Source organism: Rattus rattus, chromosome 4 (genome assembly GCF_011064425.1).
Source record: "Rattus rattus isolate New Zealand chromosome 4, Rrattus_CSIRO_v1, whole genome shotgun sequence".
NCBI classification, from domain to species: Eukaryota; Metazoa; Chordata; class Mammalia; order Rodentia; family Muridae; genus Rattus; species Rattus rattus.
The window spans coordinates 107,461,592-107,482,136 of record NC_046157.1 but is presented as its reverse complement, the minus strand read 5'-3'; the positions used below and the strand labels follow the sequence as shown (position 1 = coordinate 107,482,136).

The following is a 20,545-nucleotide window of genomic DNA, read 5'->3' as shown; positions in this document are numbered from 1 at the left end:
TACTAAGGTTGCTTTAAGGAGTCATAGTTAGTTAAAATTACATATATATTATATTATATTATATTATATTATATTATATTATATGTGTGTCTAAAATCTATCTATATATATGTAAAATCTACATCTATCTATGTATCTATGATTCTATGAACCTCTCTATTATCTATATATCTATCATCTATGTATCTACATATCTATAATCTATCTTTCATCTGTGTGTCTGAGTATCTATATATCATTGTATCTATCTATCTATCTATCTATCTATCTATCTATCTATCTATCCATCTATCATGCATCTATCTGAAGTGAAGCTATACACTTGGGTTGACAATGCTCCCACAAGAACCAAAGACTATAAAAAAAAAACCCCAAAAAACAAAAAACAAGTACCAGGCATGAAAAGCCCTATCGGAGTTGTTGGTCAGTGGCATCAAAGAGACTCCAAAACCAGTATAGGGTACAGTTGTTGCCCTTGGTTACCTTCTAGGGGTCAAAGGTTAAGTACCCATTGCTGAAGACACCGTGCACTTTAGACATAGGACTTGGAGGATCCAAGCTGGATCTGACTTGAAAGCCTCCTTCCTGAAGACTAGTTTCTATAGAAGCATAAGGTACTAGGTAAGTTGCCAAGGGGTAGGGAATCAACACAATGGTATTTACTCAGCTTTGATGCATGGGGATCACAGCAATGTCCAGCATAGCAAGATACCCCTTAACGTGCACAGTAACCAATATCTGTCAAATTGGGCTTGGAGCTCACTCAACATGAAGAAAATCATTCCTGCTACTATAAACCCAGCCAACTACCCAGGTCTGAGATTATGGATCCTACTACCTATGTTTAGTAGAGCAGCATAATTCCTAGTTGCATTTTAAATACTTAGCCTTATGTTGCAGTTTGTTGCAGTTTCCTCTCCAACCCGAACGGCCAGTACAAAGAAAAACACAACTAATTATCCACAGATTGAGATCCAACCACACTGTCCTATTCCTAGCCCGAAATCCTCATCCCTTGCACCTTTATTTGCCAGGTCTCCAGCTTCCTTCTCCCAAAACTCTCTCCTCGAAAGACTCCTCCCTCCTGGCTTCTCCCTCCACTGACCCTCCTCTCGCTCCCTGATGCCCAAATCTTGAGCTCTTGCCTTATTTAACAAATTCAAAGAACCCAAGGCAAACCACAACAAGCCTTCCACAATGAAGAGTAACTCGTGAAAAGAAGAAGCTTCTTTATAGCAGATTGGGGCCTTTTCAGAAAACCATGACTGTCCCAATGGTAGAAAGCCTCTGATTGGGGGGAACATAGTCCCAGTGGATACGTTTACAGAGTAACTTTGGCACCTAAGAACGGGAGACACTATAAGAATCCGCAGAACAATCATAAGAATTGGGAGACTAGGAACTTGGCTGGGAGATTGTGTGCCCTAGAAATGACATGGGAGACAAGCGGGTGATACCTCCACAATATGGCCGCCTAAACAAAAAACTGAGCGTGGGACAGCTTCAGGGACATGGGTCAGGGATATCTCATGAGACCTGACCTGTAGACGAAGAACTACAAGTGACCAAGGAACCTGAGAAGAAGAGGACATAGTCTTCCTCAGAGAAGTCCCTTCTAAATGGGTATCCCCTATCAAGTGGTCCGCCTTGAAGTAATCTGCACCCAAGCAAAACTTTACTGACTGGCGCAGGAAGATATGGCTCACGGACAGCAGAAGATTCAGTCTCAGCAGAAAAATGCCAAAAAGCAGGCTGGACAAAAAAGAAGAAACAAGGACATGAGCAAAAGGCTGCTGCCAAAGCTGCCTTAGTCCATACCTGCACAGTCTGTAGGACATAAATGCTAGACTCCAAGACCTTCAAGCAGCACTTTGAGAGCAAGGACCCTAAGACTCCACTTCCTCCAGAACTGGCTGATGTCCAGGCATAAAGCTGTTTACAGGTGAATTCATGACACCCTTGACTCTTCTACTGCCTCAGACATTAGTAACAAACCTGCAGCTGCTTTTTAAAGCAAACTGTTGATCAGCAAAAAAAGAAAGGGGCTACAGAAACACTCATATTTACGCTGTTCCCTTTGGGCTTCATGCAAAGACAATTCTGTGTAAATGTACAGTTGACTCTGATGGGGAAATCTTAAAATCAGTCTATTCTTGTTATAAAAATTCTTTAACAATTTTAACTATAGTGATGTTCATATTGTGTAAAATAACTCATTCAATAAAGTTTTGATTTTACAACATCCCATTGTGTATATATTGCATATATACATACGTATATATACATATGTGTGTAACAATAATAAAAAAGAGGCAATTTCAGAAAATGTATGAGGGATGACATGGGAGGGATTGGAGGGGGGAAGGGAAGAAAAGATATGATGTAATTAATTTTTAATTAAGTTAAAAATTTAAAGTATTAAGTGTGTGTGTGTGTGTGTGTGTGTGTGTGTGTGTGTGTGTGTGTGTATGTGCGCGCGCGCAGGCATGCATACACGTGCCCATGTGTCGGGTGTCTGAAGAAGTCAGATGCAGAGGGCATTACATCTCCTAGAGTTAGTGTCTCAGGTAACCACCTGTTAGCTACCCAATGTAGCTGCTGAGAACTACCAGGTCCCCCGGAAAAGCAGCCAGTGCCCTTAACTGCTAATCCATCTCTTCAGCACCCAGAGCACTTGAAAAGTATAGATTGCACTTTAAAGGGCCACTTGTCTTCTCTCTCGAAGCTTATAGGGCGTCCAAATGCCCAATCATAGCCCGCAGCCTCCGTCCTCCAGTCATTTGCATGGGGTTATCTTGCTCGCATCGTTCAAATAGCTCGTTTCTTCATGTTTCTCAAACGAACAGGGTGCCCTGGTCCAGGGCTTCCGATCCTGTTCTTCACGCTCCTAGAGCATTTCCTCCCAAAGTCACATGGTTTCTCCATCACTCCCTTCAAGACTGCTCATGTCCACTTTAGAGGCTTCTTATGACGACCGTGTTAAACAACCAATTCCCTTCACTTCTGTAGCTCCCTAGTTGTGGAGTAGGCTTGATTTATAATGGCTTAACTTTTCACATGTTATTTATTAGTTCTTTAACTTTTAAGTTTTTCATCCCCCCCTTTAGATTGCAGACTATATTATGGCTGAGAGTTCGGGTGGCCTTCGGGAACCACAGGGCAGGGACCGATGCTTGGGGTAAGTGGGCGTGGGATACAGTATTTATCAAGCATTTGGATGAATGTATGCGAAAGGTTTAACGTAACATGCAGTGATTTCCACGGACCACTCAGACGGAGGACACCGTGGGAGAAGCAGGGCTCTGGTACTCAGGAAGGCACAGGTTCGGCTCAATGACAGACACAACTCACTCAGGGTGGTTTGAATCTGCTGCGATTTTACTGAAATCTGCTTTGTGGTTATATACAATGCTTGAACAGGAGCTAAGTTTTTGGTCCTTTGCTAGGGTACACTCAAACAATAACCAAGAAAAAGTTTAACAATTTACATGAAGTTCAGAACAGAAAGCAAGACAGGAAACAAATTTTCCTGAGAATCGGACTGGTGCCAGACGGTGGTCATAAACCTCATTTACCTCAATCTCTAAATATCATCTCTCGGATAACAACAGGACCGCTAGCTGTAAGGAATCTTTTGTCTTTTACTTTCTCTTAGCCAAAATTCATGTAATTGTCTTTTTAAAGATAGGACAGTTCCTTTTGATAATAGGCAAGCACAGGGATATGATCTGGCCAAGCGTTCTATAAAATTTAAAGAATAATATAATACTCTCTTTCTATCAATATTAACCCATCTATCACCTTCTTCCTCATGTGTCCCTGTGTAGGGCAATGGCTCTGCAGTGGTCCTGTATCTACTCATGCTGTCTTTACCTGAAGGAGGGGCCCGCCACCTTCCTCTAATTAAATAATGTTTTCTTCCATGTAACTACTTGATAGGAATTCCTGAATGTATGGATTTTTTTTTTTATAATTGATGGGACTTTCCCCTCTAATAGCTAGCACCTTAATTCTTTCACTATCTAGGAGGTTTGGATTTTCCATAGTTAATTCTTCTATTGTAAGTTATTGATCACGACTCTTAGAATTTCATTCTGATTCTACTTAATTTTTGCTAGTGCTTTCAAAAGAGGCAAGGTCCATAAAGACCAAATCAGGTCTCAATGTTCCTGTTAGTAGAAAAAGAAACAAAAGAACCAGTATGTAATTCCCCATTGTACCCATTCGAATCAGCTAGGCAGAAAGTCTATTCAAGTCAGCTAGGCAGAAAGTCGAGAAGGAAGTGGCCAAGTGTCTCCAGGAGACCAAGTTCCGAGGAACACATATCTCTGGCCTGCTGACCACGATTGTTTCCTGTCAGACAGGCTCCACTGGGGCTGGCCCAGCACTGCACACTATTGTTTATGCCGTGCTATACCGTTGGAATGTCTTCACTATTCTATTCCTATGCAACTTACGGGCTCATCTTAGTTATGTGGCTGCACTTGCCATGTGATTAACTGGAGAAGGGGTTGAAATGGGATCTCTGCATAATCATCAGAGCCAGGGTGACTTTTACCAAAAATATTGTGCAGTTATATGTCCCTAGCAGTCAAGAATATTGCTGTATTTCTGCCATGTTAGAATCATCATTTTTCAAGTGTAGGAAAGCATTCACACGATACCAATTACCACATATCAGTGCTGAAAGCCAAACAGGAGGCCATGGCCTCCTCACACCAGGCACTTTTCATAATGAACTTGTACAAATATGACCATGATTTTGTGAACCGTAGTTTCTAGACAATAATTTCCATTTAGTATTTGACAGTAATGTTTCTATGTCTTTGTCTCCCAAACACTAATGATTTCTCCTTGACGGTTTGTGACAGACGTGCTGACTTGCCACATGACAAACTGTTGTTTCTCAATTCTAGGACGTCACAGGACGCATTTGAAAACTGCTTCTTTAGTTGATGGAAGAATATTAAAAATATATTAAGCATTTTCAGGGTGGTTTATCCTACCTAAATGTGTTTTTGAAGTAAAGTTTATTGCTGTATTTGTATACAGATGTGAGAGGTGAAAATACAGTGTTTCCTTGCGATCCGTTTTCTATGGAGGCTGCTGTATACAGTAATTGTAGTGGAGTGGACACCAGGGAGCATCAAGCCAGTGAAAATCCAATTTGGTTCTTCCCCCCTATTATGTGTTTTAAAGAAGCGAGCAGATGGTAGATAGATTTTTCTCCCCTTGGAAACGGCTGGTTTTGAAAGATTCCAGAATGTTAGTTTTCTGGGCATGGTTGTTGAGTAGCATTCCACGTCTTAAAATATACATTAAACATTGCCAGGAAAGTTAATCTACCCTGCAGCAGATGGGTACGTTTGTAAAAATACACAGCCACTGCTGGTGTCTCCAGCTCTCGTCTGTAGATTCGAGTGTAAACATCTAGAATCTCTCGTTGTTCTTTGCTTCTTCTTAGTAATACAGAAGTAATTTCTTCTCACCACACTCCTGATCAATGCCATTAAATTAGAGGACCACGTAACAGTCGTTTTTATTGTTTCATTTTGAATCGTTAAACAACCTTCTTGGAGTATGACTCCACGCTGTTCAACTTCATCATTTAGAGGCAAAAGAAGTGCAGTTTTCCTTTAAAAGTGATAAAATAAGCATTTCCTGAGAGATAGCTAACAGTTACAGGTACTATTGGCTTGCACAGAAAAAAATATATATACATGCTTTCTCCATCAGAACCAGGATAAAGGCACTCCATGCGTGAACTAACCAAACTCTATTCAAATAGCTATGCAACATTTCGTTTATCCACCAGTAAAATATGAAGAGTCTGTTGTCAGTTCTTGCTGGCGGCGAGTCACTCAAACATTCTACGTAGATATTTAATTCTCACTAGCTTTATCTCTCTAATTCCCAGAGAAAAGTTAAGAATAGACAGACTCTTACTGTAAGCTAGGAAAACGGATGGCAACAAGGGAGGTTATCATTACTGCCAGCCAAGGAGGCAAGGCACGGAGGAGTCTGAAGCCATGTGCGCTTTTTCAGAGGCACAATCCTTAGAAGCTACTGCCATCTGCTGGCTGTTCTAGGTAGGTGCTTTCATTCTAAATCGCTTCTAAGGGGTCAGCAAAGAAAAGAACACTCCTGCAGCTTACTTCTCATATTTGCCCACAGTTCATGTTACATGACCTGTGTCGATATACACTAGGTCAAATGCCGGTGCTATATAGATTCCTGTTATAAAATCCTATTCTACACATAAAAATAGTGTAGAATTGGTGTATTTTGAACAATCTTCTCATTCGCTTTATTTGTATGGTAATGAGGATTCAGTTAATATACATATATGTCAGTTAATATATAATAATACATGATATGTAACACATAACATATAGCATATAACATATAACACACAACATAACAATATATCATAACATATGATATAACATAACACATAACACAATACATCATATAACATATAGCATATAATATGCAATATACAATACATAATATATAATAAATATATAAGATATAACTTTTATGTTAGGTACATGCTTCTTTTAGTGTTTTAAACTATGAGTTAAAAGATTAGTATTGAAATGTCAGTTAATCCACTTCAAAGAAATGACAATCACAATTATAATACTGTTGTGGTTGACAGGTGCTCCATCCAGGTGACATTTCTTTTCTCATGGAACTCTGCAAGATGTTCTTATACATACATTTCTTGAGATTTTGAAGGAAAGGTTTATTTCAGCTCATGGTTTCAGAGGGTTGCAGTTTTGTCATGGTGGAGCTTATGACAATGGGGCATGCCATATAATATAATATACCATAAACTATATATGCTATACAATATACGACATATGACACATAACATAATATACAGTATATACTATAATATATAATACAATACATTTATCTAATCTAATCCTACCTCTTACCCACACAGTGCTACTCTCTGTTCCTATATGAACATTCCTTAAGGGCTTTTGTGGAACTCCCTCCTCCTACATACAGGCTCTCTGCATGATGGCCATTTATCACCCCATTTATCTTGTGTTACTGTTCTGATATGGACAAAATTTTGGTAATGAATCTACATTCCCACAGAACCCCTAGAGTGTGTGACAATACTGTAAAATAATATGGAATTCTTATTATTTTTGTCTTGTGATAAAACCAGTTACTCTTTAATACTGTATACTTTAAATTTTAATTAATAATTTTTATATGCACAGATGTTTTGCCTGCATGTATGTCTGTGTACCCTCTGTGTGTCTGATTCCCTTAGAAGCCAAAAGAGAGCTGATCCTTTGTGATTGGAGTTACAAATTTTGAGTCCCTATGTGAGTGGTAGGAATTGAACCCAGGTTCTTTGGAAGAGTAATCAGTACTCTTTTTTTTTTTTTAAAGATTTATTCATTTATTATATATGAGTACACTGTAGCTGTCTTCAGACACACCAGAATAGGACATCAGATCCCATTACAGATGGCTGTGAGCCACCATGTGGTTGCTGGGAATTGAACTCAGGACCTCTGGAAGAGCAGTCAGTGCTCTTAACCACAGAGCCATCTCTCCAGCCCGATTTATTCATTTATTATATGTACACTGTAGCTGTCTTCAGATACACCAGAAGAGGGCATCGGATCTCTTTACAGATGGTTGCAAGCCACCATGTGGTTGCTGGGAATTGAACTCAGGACCTCTGGAAGAGCAGTCGGCACTCTTAACCACTAAGCCATCTCTCCAGCCCGTAATCAGTGCTCTTAATCACTAAACCATCTCTGATATGGCCAGCTAATTCTATCTCAATTTGCCACTTATACAAAAAGGGAAGACATTTAACACAAGAAGCTAAGGAGAAGCAAAGAAGAAGTCTGACACCTAAAGGACAAAGAGTCAGGACCTCCGTGGGGATGCGCCTTCTTCTCACTGGGGCTGTTCAGGATGAGCGCCAGGGATCCCGGAACCGGTTAGTAGATGCTGCTGCCGCAGCTGTAGAGGAGGGCAAACCAGCGCCCTAGCTTCTCTTTTTTCCCCACTCTTGTGTCTCCGGACATTTTTTGCACAGGTTGAGCAATGGATCGCAGAGCAAGCAAGGGAAACCTGATACTATCTGTTATTGGGGGGTGGGAGGAGTCTCACTGCTGTGGTCTTATCCAGAAGTGTTGAAAAGGCCACCTATTCAGCTATTACTCCTTTCTGCCTAGATGTTCTCTCCTTTCGTTACAGGAGAAACAACTGTAAATTCTCCCTTCCATGCCCTGTCCTTTGTGGGGAGGGGGCGGGATCCATGGCTGATGTAACGAGGAAAGTCTTTATTCCGGTGAGACTTGTCTGTGGTGGGTCTGCCATATGGGACTTCATGTGCCTACGTTAGCTCTTCTCATCTTTCCGATGGGTATGCGCGGTCATTACTCATGGCGGGGGTTCTCACCTTCACAGTGTGTGTGTGTGTGTGTGTGTGTGTGCATGTGTGTGTGTGTGTGTGTGTGTGTGCGTGTGTGTATGTGTGCATGTGTGTGTGTGCGTGTGTGTGTGTGTGTGCGCATGTGTGTGTGTGCATGTGTGTGTGTGCATGTGTGTGTGTGTGCATGTGTGTGTGCGTGTGTGTGCATAGATGTGCTCACATCAGTATAATAGGCCATTTTGTTTTAGATTTTTAGCAGTCTCACGAAGTATCAGGGAATGCTCCTTAGGAAGAAAAATATTTTTAAATTCTTGACGTTAAATTGTAAGATTATAAGATGAATCAACTTATCTGAAATATAATTAAACATAACACAAATTTTGTCATAAAAGAAAATGTATGCTTCTTTAATAATGCATTTAAATACAGTCTAGCAGCAGGTGTGATAATTATAGCAATTTCAAACTGTGAAGAACCACAAAATATTTTAATGCAGTTTATAGCGATCATAATGAGATCTTACTTTCCTTGGTAACACAATCACGGCTATTGATAACACTGTGGTGCCTTTTCTTTTTTTCTCTTCTGTCTTCCTTTTTCTTTCTACCGACCCTCCCATTTATGTTGGAAGGTTTAATTCTGCTATAGGCTATCTGCATTCACAGGTCACCAGTGGCTCATCTGACTGTAAGACTATACCACACACCAGTGCCGATGACGTCCAGTTGGGTACAGACCCTCAGCACCCAAGACTTTTGGAAATTATTTAGATTAGCTGACCAGCAGAAGCCTTCCACACTGACGTAACCCCACAGGTCTTGCCATAGCTACATCCTCTCTAGGTTCAGCTTCATCTGCTGTCTCAAGTGCTTGTCTTCTTTCACTTGAAACTGTAACCGAATTCTGCTTTGTGTCTAGGTGAGCTCGGGTGGAAAACACTCCTTTCTTCCACTAAAACAAACAAATGAAGAGCGGTGGCAGCAGCAGCAACAATGAAACAACCTTAATCCCTTCTCTTGCTTTCCTTAGTTTCTTTTGCACATTCTGTCTTCTCTGCATTCACTCTTCTCTCTCTGCAAACACTGACAGGAAAGGTTCGTGAGAGCAGACTTTGACGTTCTTGTTCTCTGCTGAGTCTTAAGTGCTTAGAACGGTGTCTGGGGTAGAAACATGCTCTCCGTCCATCTTGCTCTCCTTCTGGATCCTCCTGCTATTGTCCCTCTGGGTAATATTTTTAACTCCGTTTGTGTGGTTACCCAAAACCCTGACGCAGGTGGCTGTAGATTACAATTCAGTAGGGCTGTTGCAGGCATCTTGAGAGATTTTCAGTCTCTACATCTCTGGGTCCTGGAAGGGGGGGAGGATGCAAGTCATCTTTAGGGATCGTCATAAAAATGTCTGCCCTTGGTTCCTAGTGATGCAGAACGGGTGGTGTAGTTTTAGTTTGTAAGTTGTTTTGAAGGACAGCGCCATGACCCTAAATGGTGGTCCAGGTTGTTCTGTCACAGTCTGTAATAGACATTTTGCTTTGTTACAAGGTCCACATTTTCAAAAAGATCTGTTCATTTTTATTTTATGTGCAAGAAGAATATTTTGCCTGAGTGTATGCGTGTGCACTGTGTAAATGCCTGCTACCCACAGATGCCAGAAGAGGGCGCCAGATCCCATGGAATTGGACAGGTAAATTGCCTCGTGGGTGTTGGGACCTGAACCTGGGTCCTCTGGAAGAGCAGCAAGTGCTCCTAACTGCTGAGCCCTCTCGCAAACACTTCAACATTTCTTTTATAACACCAGGAAAGAAAACAGGAACTTTTGAGGATGCGTTTCATAGGACAACTATTTGTCCTTCCTCATTCATTGTGCTAGGAAGTTGTTACTTCTGATGGGTTAGAAGTAACCCTGTGCCAGATATCATAACGTTTTATATTCCATCAATGATGTCTGTGACTAGAAATGTTAGAAGAACCATTTTATTAGTAAATACTTATAATAGGCACAAATTCTGGTCACTGTTGCTCTGCCGTCAACCCAACGCTAGTGTCTGATGATTGCAGCCCTTTAAGCTCAGAGACCAAGTCAGAATCTAGGTTGTTTGTTATTGGGAAATGTACCCCTAAAAGCAGCACTTCTGAGGTCACACGTGGATGCAGAGTCCGCAGGAGACAGGAGACCTTGCCTGACCTGAGATGGTCCATCCAGACCACACTTTAACCCTGCTAAACTTCCACATTTCAGAGAGAGAGAGAGAGAGAGAGAGAGAGAGAGAGAGAGAGAGAGAGAGAGAGAGAGAGAGAGAGAGAGAGATAAAGTTGGTGTCTCTCATTCTCAGTGAGCCTGAGCCTTTTGCCCTTCATACACTGGCTACCTGTGACCTTTCTGCTTATCTTTTATCTGCGTTCCTTCCAAGTTTATTTTATTTTGTCAGTTCTCAAGATCTCTCAACCTGTCATATTACTCTTTTATCCGTTGCATCACAAATATTTTCTTCAAGTCTGTGCTTTTTCTACTTAGATATGATACCCCTTTTTCAAGTCAAACGAGGAAAAATGTTATCTGAAACATTTCCTTTTATAGCTCTAGAATTTTTCTTTTGGAAAAAAACCTTGCCTCCACATCTAAGTGAAATATAAGTCATCTGAGGCACTTGTTGAAGTAGAAATTTTGGTTCTCCAAGGTTGGGCAGATTCAAAGCTCTATGTTTCTAAGAAGCTCCTCTCTGACAGCACTCTTCTGGGTCTTGGTGCCATGCCTTGGATATAAGTTTGGGTCCTGTGAAGGCTTGGTGCCCCAGCGTAGAGAATGCTAGGGCGGTGGGGCAGGAGTGGGTGGGTGGGTGGGGGAGCAGCCTCATGGAGGAAGGGGGAGGGGAGTGAAATGGGGAATTTTCAAAGGGGAAACCGGGAAAGGAGATAACATTTGAAATGTAAATAAACAAAATAACCAATGCAAAATTAAAGAAAGAAAAAGAAAAAACTTTGCTCTCACCTCTAGGTTCTATGTGTGGCGTCAAAGACTTGGTTCTGAAGTAGTCACTGTATGTTATATTTGTATTTAATAATTCTGGATGTTTTTGTTGTTGTTTCTAAGAGGAGCACAACTTCATTCTGCCAGTTGGATGATCAATTGTGCCATCTTTATTTAATATGTCAAACATTCAGAACAGAATAAAGCATCAAGTTTAACATGGTCCGTTGGGATCTCAGAGAAAGTGGATCATTTGTTCAGTTCTCTCTTACGTCATAGACACCAGTACTGTGCTGGTCACGTGATGGTGGCCAGAGCTTTCTGACCTGTGCACGGCAAGTTTTCTATTTACACTTCTTTTGTTATTATGCTTTCATGAGATATCATGTGCTGCTATGATACATATATGTGCATGAATATATATATATATTTGTTATATATCAAGTTCAAAAGACATTTTGTTAGATAATGGTTTCCATTTTGCCTTTGACAAAATGATATTTTATAGTATTTTTTTCATTTAAGAATATAGTCTATTTTAAGACCTTCATATATTTTATTATCACCATGGTTTTATTTTTTTCTGCATAGATGTCTTGGACTTTTTTTTTTAAATTAAATTTATCCCGAGCATTTTTATGACCACAACTTTAAGCAGAAACATTTCTAATTTTGGTCTTGAAGTGAGATTTGAAAGTGTGACAAGATGTTAAAATAGAGGTTGCATCCAGTCAGGTCACCGCGACCGTGATTCACAGAGCTGGAGGCTGGCATTCAGCTGCTGTTTCTTGAATTCCTCACTCTGAGGCTACACAAGGTTTAGCCAGCTCAGATGTTTCAGATAAAGGCAGAGGGATTTTAGAAACATAGTTTGATGGTCTTAGCATGCATCTGTGAAGTTACCAATGAGGGAAATCCTTTTCCTAAGAAACAACAGGGCCAGATGGGTTGACGTCTTCCAAGGGAGTAAGTATACCAGGGTCACCATGTCCCACGTTGGTACTGAAAAGACAGTTACCTGGACTGACCACAGGTTGAACATACTGTTAGTGATGATATGCTGTCTTAGTTAAGGTTTTACAGCTGTGAACAGACACCATGACGAAGGCTACTCTTATAAGGACAACATATAATTGGGGCTGGTTTGCAGGTTCAAAGGTTCAGTCCATTATCATCAAGGCAGGGACATGGCCGCATCTAGGCAGGCATGGTGCAGGAGGAGCTGAGAGTTCTACATCTTCATCTGAAGGCTGCTAGTGGAAGACTGACTTCCAGGCAGCTTGGATGAGAGTCTTAAAGTCCATGCCCACAGTGACACACCCACTCTAACAAGGCCACACCTCCAAATAGTGACACTCCCTGGGCCAAGCATATTCAAACCAGGACAGATGCCAAAAGCAGAAACTCTCTTTGTGCTTCTACAGCTGAGGTCCACGGGGACTACCAAACAAGGACTTCTTTCTCTCTCCTCCCCTTTCCATCCCTTTATCTTCTCCTCCTCTTCCCCCTTCCCTCCCAGACGGACTCACTGCAGAATTCTATAGATTTTAAAGGAAGAAGTAAACAGTATTCCTTGTCAAATATTTTCATAAAATAGAAAAAGGAAGGCAGGCTCCCAAACCCTTTTTGAGAAACCAGTATTACTCTGATATCAAAATACAAAGATGCAATAAAAAGAAAATTGTAGGCAAATATTTCAGACAAACATCGATATAAAATTTCTCAACAAAAGACTTGCAAGTAGAATTCAGCAACACATAGAAAACATTGTTATGACCAAGTTGGCTTTATCTGAGAGATGCTGGGGTGCTTCTGCATATGCAAATAAAGATGTATGCATCTAATAAATGAATGACTATGGGAAATCGCACACTCATTTTAGCAGATACAGAAAGGTTTTTGGCACTGTAAATCTGGGTTCTTCTCATTTTGGGCTGCTGTGAATCATGTTCTCCAGAATATTCATGTACACATCCTTATGTAGGCAAACATTTTCATTTCTGATGCCTATATACCTTAGAGTTGAATTGAAGGATCATGTGGTATAGACCCACATTTCAAGGAGTTGCCAAGGTGTTGCTATAATGCTCACACCAGCTTATAATTCTATGAGAAATGTATGAAATACTAACAGACTAACTAACTAACATGGAAAAACTTCAAAAGAGTTGTGCTATGTAAAAGAGACCACTTAACAGATATGACTTGGCTTCTATTAAATGCGACAAGTAGACAACTTTTATAGAAACAGCAACATTAACCATTGCTTAGAGCTAAGACGATGGAAGATATTGGGTGACAGAAACTGACAGTAGCAGTTTTCAGGGCGAGGAGACTACGCTGAGGACAAGCAGAAGCATTGGCTGAGCTCAACGGTATGTTTGAAAAGGATCTTTTTCATACAAAAGATCAATTCGATAAGGCTACACAAACACAAAGGGGGAGCAGGGAAAATCCTTTTTATCACAGTGTGTGTGTGTGTGTGTGTGTGTGTGTGTGTGTGTGTGTGTGTGTGTGTGTGGTGTCAAACACGTTCTTCCCAACCACAAAGAATCTATACAGAAGAAATAGTAGAAAGAAGAAATAAACCATGGAAGCAAATATCTAACAAAAAGCCGATTGGATGTTCTGAACTTTGTCAGGGGAGCCTTTAGTTAGTTATATCTAGAGTTGGTTTACATGTCGTGAACTAGGAAGACGTTAACACTGGCTCAAGAAAGCACTGAGTTCAAGGGGAAATGGAGGCATTACACACACTTTAAGTTCTCAGAGTAAACTAAAATGGCCGCAGCAATAGTTAATGTTGATCGATAACTTGGCCTGTTCTAGGATCATGAAGGAAACACAGATCTGTAGATATGTGTGAGGGAGTGTGGGTTAATTGAGGTGGGTAAGATAATTCCATGAACCAGGAGCCTGGACTGAACAAAAGGGAAAACATGAGATAAGCAACAATATTCAACGTGCTTGCTTTCTGACTGTGCATGTGATTTGGCTAAACCAACTCCTGCTTTTGACTGACATACCTTTCCTTCCATGGTGGAATGTACCCTCAAACTATTAGCAAAATCAGCACTACCAGCAAAAATAAACCTTTCATCCTACATTTTTTTTTTCTTTCTTTTAGGTCACCGACCCCTGTGAGAGAAGTAACTAATGTAGGGAAGTAGGACTGAGAAATGGGGCCATTAGTACAACCACGTGGTGCACGGGCCCTTTGAACTCATCTACAGGAGGAATCAGAACGAGTTTAGAACCTGAGTCTACATTTCTGAAGGGTTATTTTCAATAGATGGCGTGCGTGATGGCTTATACATGCTGGGCCCAGGGAATGACTCTATTTGGAGGTGTGTCCTTGTTGGAGTAGGTGTGTCACTGTGGGTGTGAGCTTGAGACCTTCACCCTAGCTGCCTGGAAGCGTCAGTATTCTGCCAGCAGCCTTCAGATGAAGATGTAGAACTCTCAGCTCCCCCTGTACCATGCCTGCCTGGATGCTGCCATGTTCCCACCTTGGTGATAATGGACTGAAACCTCTGAACCTCAGCCCCAATTAAATGTTGTCCTTATAAGAGTTGCCTTGGTCACGGTGTCTGTTCACAGCAGGAAAACCCTAATTAGGACAGAGTGCAAGAGGGCGTGCTAAGATCCAGGCTTCCGTTCATTTTTGAAAAATTTTTCTAAAAAAATAAATCTTTTAGTTCAAATTCAAAAAGTGTTTCAGAAGTGAACAGCTGTTTATAAAGTCTCATTTATTACTATAACTTAATATATTCATATACGAATATATTACAATTATATTATGTATTATATAATATAAAATTATGTTATAATTATATGTTATCATATACTACATCATAGGAATTAATATTCCTAAGTCTCGGCATCTGAATCCTGAATGAAAGGAATTCTTCATTTATTAATTAATCACTGCTAATGAATTCACTCTACATCTTCGCTACCCAGTCGTGGAAGAACATCACTGGTGTGTTCGGGGCTTGTAAAGTTAGAGCCGTTCGTTGAAAGTCAGCATTTCACTGCCCGTTTTGATTTGCATCCACGGCTAAACACCTGGCAGGGAACATCTGATCTTTTCCAGGGGGCAAGTCTAAATATTGCATCTAAAGATTCAGTCTCGAAATTGACATTTTGTAACTCTCTCTGCCACTGCAAAGTAGCCAAGGGTTATTTCTGAATCTCATCTCTTTCATTCGTATGTATTAAGTCAACTTGAAATGGTTAAAATGGGACTCTGTCTGCCCCAAGTCTTTATGCTCTGGAGAGAGAAGAGCTGTAGTTGGAGCGAGATGCTGATGCCTCTGCTTGCTGGAGTGCATCCCTGTCACTCTCCAGGTAGATGGCTTAACACACACCTCCTTGGCAGCCAACAGCAATGGAGGCTCCCTAGAAGGAATATCGCACAGCTGTCCTGCTGAGCGAGTTCCCTAAGTACACGTCACGGACGCTTTCCTTTAAGGACAGTGGGGGTGAGTCTTCCTGAAGTAGCTGTACCCACTGAATCCTAAATGCGATTGTCTACGGAAGCTTCAAAACTGGAACGTTTAGGAGATGCATGTTTGAAAAGAGGTTTTGTTTGTGGTTTCAAGATCCCTTTACATTATTTCTTACCTCTGACATCTTTAAAAAAGAAATGCATCTAAGAATTTTGGATTTCAGTCTTCTCAATTTTGTTTACATCCCGGTAGCAGAGAGCAGAAGGGAAATCTTCGGAAGTCTTCCCACCCATGTTAGGCCAGCAAGGGAAGCGCACCCTTTCCCATCCTGCAAATGAAAGGACCCAAGGCGCCTCCCTGCAGCTACCAAATGACTCTTGGTGTTATTTAACACTTACTGTACTTTTGGGAACAGGAGATGTGAGAACACCTGTGCGAAACTGTGAAACATGCAAATTCATGGATGAATTAACCGAAGTCTAATTATAACTTGACTTTTAAAAACCCAAACAAACGTCTGTTTCTTTCGAAGAGGCTTCTACAAGAACAAACTTGGAGGGGACTATATCGCAAAGCCCTTTTCTGTAGAAGTGGCTTCTATAAGAACAAACGTGGGGGGACTATATCCGGAATGTACTACTTGGTAAAAATGATGACCCGTTATGCGAAGTACTCTTGAACACACGGAAGCAAAGAGCGGTACCGCTTCTCTTCGGCTCTTGGCTCCCTGGAGCAGACAGAAAAGTGATGCTGCAGCTGAACCAACTCTTTACTTCCTGAACATCTGCTGTCTTTTAATTAATGGTGCACTGCTTGAGACGTTACGTTTCTGGATTATTATCCTTCTCGAAGAATTCGCTTCTTTTTCCTGAGTTGTCAAAAATCAAACGGTGCTGTAATTTGAATTTTCCTAGCAGGCAACGGTGCGCCTGAAACGATCGGTCTTTTGGGGTTTGTGCAACCATATCAAGATACAGGAGCTACTAGAGCTGGGGAAATGGATCGGTGGGTGAAGTCCTCACTGAGCAAGCCTGACTGCATGAGTTTAGATCTTCAGATCTCATGTAAAGCCAGACTCATAGCACAAGCCGCTGTGGTCACAGTGTGTCTGTGGAGAGATGGGACAATTTATAGGAGTGCCAGGGACCAGCTAGCTTGGCTTAGGTGAATGAAGATGAGAAGAGAGACCCTCTCTCGAACAAGGTGAAACATGAAGGTGTACATGCAAAGGTGTCCTCCGACCTCCAAGCTTGCGATATGATATGTGCACGTGCACACATGCACACACACGTGCACACCACACATACTCATAATTCACACTCACGCAAACATACAAGTATTCAAAATACATGAAATATAACTTTCCTAGTCCACACTTAAGGGGAGAAAATTTGTATTAAATGACCATGTGGATCATATTCAGATGCTGTACTTTCGAGATATTTACCATATTAGAGATCACCCGTTGGTAAAGAGTTAATATAAAGTACTGGGAAATCCAAAACCAAAGCAATAAATGCACACTATAATTAAAGATGCTTTAATTTTTATTTAGTCATGAGACATAAGGACAGCTTTTGCCTTCGTCTAGGAATAAGACATTATTTGGTTTGTTGGTACTCGGAATTGCCTACCATAAATGCGTAATTTTCAATAAACGACCACAAGACACATGCAGATGCAATCCTGGACTCTGTGTTAAAGTTACTGTCAGGATTAGTTGAGGCAGTTAGTAGTCCCTTTATTTTATCTACAGTTTCCCTAGAATTATAGTCAGAGTTCAATTAACCTGAGTTTACAATTAATTGTATTTGGATTCCTGGGTGTTTTAAAATGACTTCAAGTTTGAGACAAAGCAGGACCTGCATGTGACATTATGTTTCCTTCCATCAGTCAGAATCATGTCACCAATTGGGTACATGCATATGCAATTTAACTTTACGGCTTCCAGAATAATTTCAAGGCAGGAAAGAATAGAGGTTCATTTTGTGACCTGGGACTTGCACTGCAAAGGCCTGATCTTCTGCAGCTAGCAACCTAGGAAGCCCGCGTGCCCTGAGCTGCATATGTATCCCATTCTGAATAATAGGATGTCTCCCCTCTAACAGCTACCAGTAAGTCCCCTTTTATGAACAGTTTCTAGTCAAATGTATTCCAGAACATGGAAATAAGGTATGGAAATAAGGGGGTAATTCTGTACATGAGCAGCAAGGGGAACTGAGCGAGCATTGAGGGACAAACCTCTATTGACCGTTCTAGATCAATGCATAAGCAAGCATACGTATAATTACAATCAAGTGTAATGTAAAAGGCCATATGCGCAGCAGGGAAAAGTTCACAAAATCCTCGCCCGTCAATAAAAACAGTAAACCTTTCAAATGATAGTCCTTATCATGATATTGAACTGGTGCATCACTAGAGCGGTCTTCACTCCTACTGACTTATATTTATAGTACTGGAAGGTACTCTGCATATTACCAGAGCAGAAAGGTAAACACCAGTCCAGCTACAGACCTTGTGATCTATAGCGGTGATCTATACCAACCTGTATGGTATACCAGTGTAGTAACGACACAAATGCTGTGGGCGTAACCAACCACTCTCTACTTAGACCTAAAGCCCACTCTATGAGGTGGAACCCATACCTGACACTGCACAAATGGCCAAGAACCTGAGACGAGGCAGGTCACTGACCTAGGGGAAAACCAAATACTATTGTTTTGCTAAAGAAATATGATAATAAAATGTCTCCTAATGACAGTCTCTTATACCCATAGATCAGTGTCTAACTTAGCCATCCTCAGAGAAGGTTCCACTTACAGTCAGCGATAACTAACAGGAAGACACACAACTGGACAATGAGTAGAGAGTGGAACTTTAAAAGAGTCTAAAATTGGATGTCTTCATCAAACCCCTCCCCTCGGGGCTCCTGTGTAGATTGAAGTCTGTAAGCAGGTGAGGGCAGGTGAAAGACAAGGCTAGAGCCTGTGATTGGACAGTAGAAAAGGTGGGTGGGCTGAGAGTTTTGGAGCAGTAGGAGAGATAGGAGAGAAAGAGAAGGAAGATGGGTAGCTATAAGTATCATATAAGGGATGGATTAGTACAGGACTATGCGTCCAATCTAAGTGGGCAGCTTATATCAATTGCCTCTGAGTTCTCTGTTTGGGTGTTTTGTGGGTTACTGATATAAATCTGACTGATAAATTACAAGCCTCTAGAATTTTGATTTTACCAGGTTGCAGGGATTTGTGACAGCTAACCAAGGAGGCAGTGACACCACTGGGGCCTATAGGGTAGCCGGTGCTAGCATGGGATTGTTCATCCTTTTTTATTATTTAAGCAACACTCAGGAAGCTATGTGAAGGAGGTAGAAAGATTGTCAGAGTCAAGTCCCAGATGCTAGGAAAGCAAGAGGCTCCCAGGACTCGATGGGGATGACATTAGTTGAAATATCCAACAAAAAGGAGAGAGAATCTGTAGAGAACATATCTAGAGGTTAGGCATAGCCCCTGGTTAAGGGATGGGACCACCCACCCATCTCAAAAATATTAACCTAGAATCGTTCCCGTCTAAGGGAAATACAGTGACAAGGAGTGAGCAGAGACTGAAGAAAAGGTCATGCAGAGACTGCTCCACCTAGAGATCCATCCATCTGCAGACAGCAACCCCAGATACTTTTTCTGATGCCAAGAAGCACTTGCTGACAGGACCCTGGAATAGCTGTCTCCTGAGAGGTTCTGCCAGAGCCTGGCCTACACAGACATTGATGCTTGCAGCCAACCAATGGACTGAGCAGGGTACCCCAATGGGAAGGGGAGGGACTGAAGGAACTGAAGGGGTTTGCAATCCTATAGGAAGAACAGCAATATCAACTAACCAGACTCCTCAGAGCTCCCAGGGACTAAACAACCAACAAAAGAGTACACATGGAGGGACCCATGGCTCCAGCTGCATACGTAGCAGAGGATGGGCCTTGTTGGACATCAATGGGAGGAGAGGTCCTTGGTTCTGTGGAGGCTTGATGCCCAGTGTGGGGAATAATAGGGTGGTAAGGAGGGGCGTGGGTGGGTGGGGAGCACCCTCATAGAAGCTGGGGGTGAAGGGATGGGGGTTTGTAGAGAGGGAAGTGGGAAGAGGGATAACATTTGAAATATAAGTAAATAAAATAACCAATGAAAACTAAAGTAAAAAAAAAAAAGAGTCAGAAGGAATGAATGCCATCAAGGGAAACAATGTCCTCCAGACACAACAGGATGGTCACACATGTGAACTCTCGGAGCCTGTGGCAGCGTGCACAGGGCCCATACAGGTTCAAGCCAGATGGAGTCCCAGTGCTGAGAGAGGGAAGTGGACACAAGGTTAACCAAGTAGCTATCTCTGATTGACATCCATTAGCGAATTAACATTTAGTGTCCTCCAATGGAATCTCATTGTGCATATTAGCCACACTGAAGGGTGGGCCCTGTGTCCAGCAGTTAATGGCTGACACATAATGAACTCTAAGGTATTCTGGTAGACATTTCGGTTCGTATGGATTTATTCGGGCATTTGTCTTGTGCTTGTTCCTTGTTTCTTTCTTTTTCTGGTTGGTTTGCCTGCTTGTTCTTTAAAGAGAGAGAAAGAAAGGTACGGGGTTGGGTGGATGCAATGCTGGGAAGTTCCCAGGAGGACATCGGGGAGGAACCTGATCAGAATATATCGTATGGTAACCACG

At 41.5% G+C, this 20,545-nt stretch overlaps 1 pseudogene; it reads left to right on the top strand.

Moving 5' to 3' along the window:
• Window positions 1–1,697: 1,697 nt before the first annotated feature.
• LOC116898124 lies at window positions 1,698–1,947 on the top strand (annotated as a pseudogene).
• The last annotated feature ends 18,598 nt before the right edge of the window (window positions 1,948–20,545 follow it).